Here is a 9,701-nt window from a genome sequence, read left to right as displayed (position 1 = left end):
CTGGATGCTCCTGTATCAACATGTTTTGTAAGAGTTCATCTAGAGATAGATTTTAGACTTGATATTTTACTAAATATGGATTCATTATTAACATTAAGGTCAATTTGTCTATGAGTTACTTAATTCTTAGTTAGTTGGTTACATTGCTACTAAGCTCTATAGTTGCTACCGAGATTGTCATTCCTTGGAAAGTGTTAACCAAGTGTTTGAGTTTCTTTATAGTTCATTTTGAGCTAAATAGTACTTACCAAGAAGTTGAGATATTTTGTAGTATAGTTGGAGCATAGCAATGTCTACCAAGCTATCAAGTAGAAGTGTTGAAGTCTTAGTTTTAATCAAGCTCCATAGTATGAACCAGGTTCTATAGTGTCTTCTAAGATCATAGTGTTAACAAAGTGAATCTAGTGTTAACTAAGTCATGTAGTGTCAACCAAATGATTTAGCATCTATCGAGTTTCTTAGTGTTCAATGAGTCACTCAGTGCTAACTAAGTTTGAGCTACTCGAAGTGATCAGTATGAACTGAGATTCAAATTCAAGCAAGTGCCAAATTTTTTAGAGCATTTATAGTATTTTTTGAGTGTCACAACATCAGTGAGTTCATCTTTAGAACCTGAGTTACAATAGTTGAGCCAACTTTGGGAGTTATGATGAATTTGGTATTATAGCTAACTCTAGTAAATAATTATTTTGATTGATAAATTTGTAACTCATTTTGTCATATCCAAGTGTGTCAATGAGAAGTGTATGCCTATAGATTGAAAAAGACTATAACTAGTATAAGGTACAATAAAGATTTATCTATCACAATGAGCTGATCATTGAAATTCAAGAATCCCATTTAGAAAATCAAAGTTGTAGATTAGAGATCAGCTACTCTTTCTTTTTAACATGTGTACCAGTTAAATCTTTTAGCTAGGTGGACTTAACAATCCTTTTCCAAATCTCCTAATAGGTTTTATACTTCATTGTATGTTTGTTAATCCTTTAACAAAGTGGACCTCAAAATTGTTATTGCACCTAAAAGGGAAGATCATCAAAAGTGATCAATTGTAAGCCTTGAGAGGTTAAATCTATGCTATAATACTAAAGATTGTGGGTATCATCCCCACCTTATTTTTAGTTTCTAATTGGAAGGTTTTTGAGTCACCATATCTTATGTCAAATTGTTATGAAGGCTTTATTGCTTTCACTATTTCATGTACACAATTAGATTAGAAGAATATATGAAGGATTAATTGCTAAAGTGAGTTCAAGTTTTATTGGTTCCTAATTCAACCCTCCCCTCTTAGTAACCCAACCTACCTTATATTTCTAATAATTGGTATCAGAGCATTTGGTTCTCATATAAAAAGTTTAACAACTTGAGATAAGATCAGAGGCATTGCAGGTATAGAGGCTAGATAAAGGTATTGAGAATCAAAAGATGGATCTTGAATTAGCTACTGGATAGCTCAAGACAAAAAAATAGAAACTCTCTCAATCATTGCAAAGAAGGAAATATCATCCAATAAAAATGGATGAAAATATCTACATTGAAGAAAGAATTGAAGACATGTTTCTAGAAATAAATTCAAATAAAGTTGATGTAGCAATCAAAAACATACCTGACAAGAACTCTACTCTTCAAGAAGAAGTCAAAAAGCTCAAAACTGAGCAAGAAATCCAACCAGTTAGATTATGTAAAGTCATCAAATAAAAAGACAAAGCCAAAGAAGTGATAGAAGAAAAGGACAATTAAATTCAAGAACTATCCCTTCAACAAGAAGAATTTATTGATCAACTCAATGATGCAAATCAAGAGCTTATCAATCTAAGGATAGAGAATGAAATATTGCAGAATGATCTTAGCATCGAAAAGAAAACCAATGAGAGAATGATTAAATCTCAAGAAAGCATGAATCAACTGAATGAGAAAACTCAATATAGATACAAAGGCAAAAGCTAGATTAGGATATAGAAAATAAGGTGAATCATCTCAGCAAGAAGTTCAGAAGAACAAAAGACCTACTTGCAATCATCATGGTAAGATATCTCATACATCATTAAAATGTTGGATCAATGGAAAAGAAAAATTCAATGGACATTGTTACGATTATAATAAGCATGGTCATAGAATAACTGAATGCATAGAGAAATATAATTTGAAGTTTTATGTCAATTGATGTCAATATTTGAGGCATTTAGATATTGAATATAAAAAATATTTAGAAATAAGAACTTTAGTATTTGGAATCTATTTTTTGAATATCTAATTTATTTGTGTACCCATATGATAGATTTTGTTTCTGGTATGGATCTTTAAAAACCATATTTTCAAAATGCCCATTTTAGGACCATACCACACTCGTATACAAACACCAAAATTTGACACAAATAAATGAGTTTTTGTAAATCCTTTTAAAGGGAGTTACCTAATACGTCTAAGATTGATGACAATAATTTTCTTTAATCTTTTATTGAATATTATTATTATTAATTATTAATTGGCTATAAAGGTAAATTTTAAACCTCTCATGTACGAACACCATAATTTTGTCAAATTTTAACTTTTTTCAAAAATTCTATTTTTTTTAACCTCAAGAGAATTGTATGTAGATAGATGATATATAAATTAATTTAAAAAGAAATATAAAATTGAAAAGTTATTAAAGTTTTAGTGAATTTCACTATTATATGTTTAGGTGCCACCTTTCATAAAAAATGCAAAAATAGTAAATAGAATCATAGAAGTATAAAAATTATATTTTTGAAATTAGGACAATGAGAGCTCTAATGGGTTTTTGTTTCATAAAAAAATTTGAGCAAGAAGGCCCTCTAAAAATTATGGCAAGGTGTGAATTTGTTAGTTCAATGCCTTAGCCAAATCTTCAGAGGTCAAGGCATAGGTTTGGTGTCACCTAGCCTATCCCAACCTAAAATTCAAATTAGGAAAAAAAAAATTTCAATCTAGTGTTGTAAAAAATGGGCACCCGTTATTTTAAATTCAAAAAATGGGTACCTATTTTGAAAAAGTCAAATCGGCATATAAAATCCCCCCCAAAACAATAAAATTTTAAATTTTTAGAAATGAGCAGCCATTTCTAAAATTCCAAATTTTTTATGTTTTCAAAAACTGGTACCCATTTCTTGAAAATAAAAGTTAGGTACCCAATTTTAAAAAATATGGGTGCCCACCTTTTAAAACCAAGCTTAAAATGGGTACCCATTTCTAAAAGAGCACAATCTCGATCCGCAGACTTTCATGGAATTGAGACCCAACTCCTTGCTTCTACTCTAAAGTATATTAATAATAGACAGTATATAAATTTATACTATATCATAACTAGAACATATGCTAAAATATATACTCTATACAAAAATATATAATATCCTATATCCTATATAATATGTAATATAATATAATACTATCTTATATATTATTATATTACCCTATATATAATATATGTTATAAATTCATAATATTTTATATATGCAACAATCTGTAATTAAAAAGAGAATTAAAAGACAAATTTATTTATTTGTCTCATTCCATTCTAGAATAGCAAGAACAGAATAAAGTTGACCAATAGAATTTTAATCACATGGATCAAGGAGGAGAGAATCTCAACCTCTCTAAGTTTGAATCCAAACCCTCTAATTTCCATGACATTACTCTAGTATGAGTGCCAAAGGAATGAGTATCTGATATATTGGGTATCCAATTTTCTTAGGTAATGGTTTTTTTCTTTGGTATTAGGACTGGGGGTAAAAATTTAGCACAATTTATAAAACATTTTTGACATTTTGAGACTTTTTTTTTTCACATTGCCACTTTTTGGCCAACCATGATCCTATACACACCCAATGAGTTCGCTAGTCTTTCCCTAAAGTTGTTTGGATAATGGGTCCTTCTTTCTTCCAGAACTCCTAACAAGGTTGGAATATGCTAATAGGGATTCAAAATTTCCTAGAAGGAACTCATATGTACTATTTATATTTCATTGACTCATAACAGGATCCAACCTCTCAAAAGGAACTTATATATTAATACATCATTTTGTGGGTACCATCCCCACTGCAGTTTTTCCTTTGATCCAATGTTTCCCTAGTTAAAAATATAGTGTTATTGTGTATGGTTATCTTTCTATAGTTGTTACACTTATTGCTTATAGGCTTTTGAATTAATAAATATAATGAGAGTTGATTTAATATGTTAATTGATTCACACCCACCCCCTGGTACCTATTTCTAAAAGAGCACAATCTCAATCCGTAGACTTTCATGGAATTGAGACCCAACTCCTTGCTTCTACCCTAGAGTATATTAATAATAAGAGTATATAAATTTATACTATATTATAATTACTATATATGCTAAAATATATACTCTATATAAAAATATATAATATCCTTTTTCCTTTATAATATGTAATATAATATAATACTATCATATATATTATTATAGTATCCTATATATAATATCTGTTATAAATTCATAATATTTTATATATGAAACAATTTGTAATTAAAAAAAGAATTAAAAGACAAATTTTTTTATTTGTCTCATTCCATAACAACAAGAAGGGAATAAATTTGACCAATAGAATTTTAATCACATTGATCAAGGAGAAGAGAATCTCAACCTCTCTCTAAGTTTGAATCCAAACCCCCTAATTTCCATGACATTACTCTAGTATGAGTGGCAAATGAATGAGTATCTGATATATCAGGTATCTAATTTTCCTAGGTAATAGTTTTTTTTTCTTCAGTATTTGGACTAGGGGTAAAATGTTAGCACAATTTATAAAGCATTTCTTGAATTTTTTAGATTTTTTTTCACATTGCCACTTTTTGACCAACCATGATCTTGTACATACCTAGTGAGTTCATTGGTCTTTCCCTAAAGTTGTTTAGATAGTGATTCTTTCTTTCTTCCACAACTCTTGACAAGGTTGGAATATCCTAATAGGGATTCAAAATTTTCTAGAAAGGACTCATATGTACTATTTATATTTGACTAACTCCTAATAGGATCCATCCTATCAAAAGGAACTTATATATTAATACATCATTTTGTGCATAATATCCCCACTACAGTTTTCCCTCTGATCAAGTGTTTCCCAATGTAGGCAACTGAAAGACTATCTTTATTGATTCATTAAATATTTAGCATATATGCCTAGTCGTAAGGTCTTCTAGGTTACAACTAATTAGAAGTAGATTCAAATCCAAACCACTAGCTTCAAAGTTTGCATCTTGTACCTGATCCTCTAAGTTCTATCCCATATCTCACTCTACCTCTAAAACTTAACCTTAGACTTCCTTAGATACTTGCCAAAACAACTTACAAAAGATTCTAGAACATAGCAAGCCACAATTTGGCCCATAACAAATATTAACTACCTATGCCAAAATTAAATGCAAGTGAAGTTGGCACAAACTAGAACTACATACAAATAGCTCATAAAATGAAGACTTCACAAAAATTGGCACTCAACATCTACATGAGCTTGACACCCAAAGAATCACTTTGCACCAACAAGAACTCGACACCTATAGGATCCATCAGCACCAACAAGAGCTCAACACCCAAAGGATCACTCAACACCAACAAGAACTCGACATCTAAATGATCACTCAACACCAATAGGAACTCGACACCCAAAGGATCACTCAGCACAAAAAGAAATCGGCACCCAAAGGATCACTCAACACCAACATGAACTTGACACCAATAGGAAAAAAGAGAAAAAGTGTAGGATTACAAGGAAAACTAGGAGGCTCTTACAATAAACAACCAAGGTTAGAGAAAAAAGAATGATTCTCTTGAATCATTGAGATGTCACAAACTGAGCTAAATCCTAGTCAGATTGAGAAATCCATGTAGCATCTTCAATTGGTCTATTCTTCCATTTCACCAAATACTCATAGTACTCTTTTGTAGTCTTACCAACTCTTTGATCCAATAACCTTTCAACATCTTCAATCTGCTTCTTAGGATAATCATCAAGTACAACCACTTCATCATCTGACTCATGATACTTATATAAATTAGCAATAGTGAATATAGGAGATATATCCATGTCAACAGGTAACTCAACTTCATATGCATTTCCACTGTCAAAATTCCTCAAAATATTACAAGGTCCAAATTTCTTCATTTTCAACTTACTATATGTTCCAACTGAGAATCTTCTTTTCTTGAAATGAACCATCATCTCATCACCAACTTGAAAATCATGGTGTCTTTTAGAATGATCAGCATCCTCCTTGTACTTCTAATTACTTTGTTCCAACCTCAACTTCACTTCCAACCTCAGCTTCACTTCCTTATGCAAAGACTCCATAAAATTGACAAATTCTTCTCCTATAGTGCTTCTCTTTTCTTCACCAGCAACATCTCTCAAATATGATATACCTCTAAGATGCATTCTAGTAACAATCTCAAAAGGTGTCTTCATTGTACTCCTATTCATATAATTATTATATGCGAATTCAGCTTGTGCCAATACCATCTCCCAATTACTTGGCTTATTCCCAACTAAACATCTAAGCAAACTACCTAAGCTTCTATTCACAACCTCTGTCTATCCATTTGTATGTGGATGGAATGTAGAACTAAACTTCAATTCAATGCCCATCTTTTTCCCTAAAGTCTTCCAAAAATAACCAATAAATTCACTATCTCTATCCAAAATAATACTTCTTGGTAATCCATGCAATCTCACAATCTCTTTAAAGAAAATTTCAGCAACATGCTTAGCATATGATGTCTTCTTACATGGCATAAACTGAGCCATTTTAGAAAATATGTCCACTACAACAAATATGGAATCGTACCCCTTCACTATCTTAGGTAATACAAGAACAAAATCCATACTAATGTCAGTCCAAGGTTTCTTAGGAACTGTAATAGGTGTATACAAGCCAATATTTTGACTCACTACTTTTACAACTTAACAAACTCCACAACTCTTTACAAATTTTTGAACATCCTTATACATTTGTGGCCAATAATACTCATCTTTCAGCAAATTCAATGTCATATCAATTGCAAAATGTCCATCCAATCCACAACTATACTTTTCCTTAATCAAATTCATGCTCATAGAACTTCTAGAAATACACAATTTAATACCTTTGAAAAAAATACCTTCTTGAAAGAAATACTCATCATACTTACTTATGTGATATTTCAGATTTGGTGCTTTGCACTCTCTCCATGCCTTAGAAAAGTTAGGATTAGCATCATACAACTCTTCCATTTCAGCAAAACCAAGAACCTCAACCTTCATTTCAGTCAACAAAGAACATCTTCTACTCAATGCATCAACAACACTATTAGTAACTCTACCCTTATCCTTCATAAAAAATGTGAAACTCTACAAGTACTCAACCCACTTCATATGTCTCTGATTTAATTTATGTTGACTTCCCAATTATTGTAAAGCTTTATGATTAGTATAAAACACAAACTCCTTAGGAATTAGATAATGTCTCCACTTCCTCAATGCTTGAACAATAGTATAAAATTCTTGATCATACATAGAATAGCTCCTTTTAACATCATTCGACTTTTCACTAAAAAAAAAGTAGGATTTCCTTCTTGACTCAATACAACTCCTATTGTACTACCACTAGCATCACATTCAACTTGAAATACCTTATTGAAATCACGCAAAGCCAATACAAGTAATTTAGTAACTTTTTATTTCAAAGTCTCAAAACTATTATCAACTCCATGTGTCTACTTGAATTCCTTTTTATCTCCCCTCATTGTCTCAGTCATAGCATACAAACAACACTGAAATTATTTATAAACTTTCTATAAAAACTAGCTAAACCATGAAATGATCTTACCTCACCCACATTCTCAGGTGTAGGGTATTCCAACATTGCTTTAACCTTCTTAGGATCCATCTTCAATCCATCAACTAAAATCACAAATCCCAAATACACAATCTCCTCCTACATAAAAGAATACTTTTTTAGATTAATCAACAACTTTTCTTCTTTCAACTTCTGCAATACTTGCTTAATATGCTCAAGATATTCTTCCTTAGTCTTATTGAATATCAGAATATCATCCAAAAAAAAATCATAAACTTACCCAAAAATCTTTTGAGAACTTCATTCGTTAACCTCATGAAAGTACTAGGTGCATTAGTCAAACCAAAAGGCATAACCAACCATTCATACAAACCATCTTTTCTCTTGAAAGTTGTCTTCCATTCATCACATTCTTTTATTTTGATTTGATAATAGCCACTGTTCAAATCAATCTTGGTAAAATACTTTGCTCCACTCAAACAATCCATTATGTCATCCATCCTCAGCATAGGAAACCTATATTTCACTGTGATCTTGTTAATAGCTTTGGAAGTAGTACACATTCTCCATTCTTTATTCTTTTTAGGTGCTAAGATAGTAGGTTCAAGACATTGACTAAAGCTTTCTTTGATCAAAACTTTCTACAACAACTCATGCACTTGTCTATTAAGTTCTTCATTCTTTATAGGTATCAATCTGTATGGTGCTTTGTTTGGAAAAATAGCTCCAGGAATTAGATCCATACAATGAATTATACTTCTTACTAGAGATAAACCATTAAGAATATCATCAACAATAATGTCTTTATACTCATTCAAAAATTCTACAATTTCGGTTGTCACTTTATTATTACCAACTTCTGCTACTTGGTCATTATTAGCAACACTTGGTTGTCTAGGAACTATGACAAAATAGACTTGATTCTTTTTTCATTTCCTTTTCAAATTGTTTTCCATTAACCATGCAAATTTTATAGCAGTGCAATTAACCTCATCTGGACTTTCAATTAAAGGCATCAATATTTGTTTCTTCCCATTTACCCAAAGAGTATATTGATTCAATCTTCCATCATGTATAGCATATTTATCATATTGCCAAGGTCTACACAACAAAATATGACAACAATCCATCGACATAATATCACACAAAACTTCATCAAAGTAATGTCCAATCTTGAACTTCATAAGGCATTGCTCACTTACCAATATTTTATGCTCATACTTTTTCTATGAAACATGGTAGGGTTTGGGATGTTATAGCCTCTGTAACTACAACTTGGTAACCAACTCCTCTAGTGCCAGATTTGTAGAAATTCCACTGTCAATGATCACTTTGCAGCATTTTTCAACCATCTTACATCTTATCTTGAAAGGACTTCTCCTTAAGATGGGTTCCTCATCACTTCCCTTATTACATAAGGTTCTTCTCACCATTATATTTTCTCTTACCTAAGCTCCACTTGGTGAACCCTCATCATCTCCTTGAATCACAAAATTCTTGTTATCTTTTCCACTTTCAAAGGATCTACATTCAAAACATCTATCTCCCTCATTACCACATCTGAAACAATTACCCTAAAAATCACCTCTAGAATAAGAATTACCTCTTCCTTGATAAGAACTAGTAGCTCCTTGACAAGAATTACCACTTTTCCATTCAGTCATGCCTTTTCCATCAATCTTCCTTTCAAATTTTCCTTTATCCTACACAAAACTTTTAGATCTGCCACCTTCACCATAAGATCTACCTCTGTCTCTTTGGAATTTACCACCTCTACATATTTGTCTTTGTTCATGCTTATTTGGGAAGATCTCCTCAGCTTTCAAGGCATATTGATATGCTTCCTTTGCACTTTCCAATTTCACAAAAATTATCTCATCTTGAATCCCAG

This window comes from Cupressus sempervirens, chromosome 1 (assembly GCF_028749045.1).
Source record: "Cupressus sempervirens isolate cs-2001-9-10 chromosome 1, ASM2874904v1, whole genome shotgun sequence".
Taxonomy (NCBI): Eukaryota; Viridiplantae; Streptophyta; class Pinopsida; order Cupressales; family Cupressaceae; genus Cupressus; species Cupressus sempervirens.
This window is presented reverse-complemented; position numbering follows the sequence as displayed.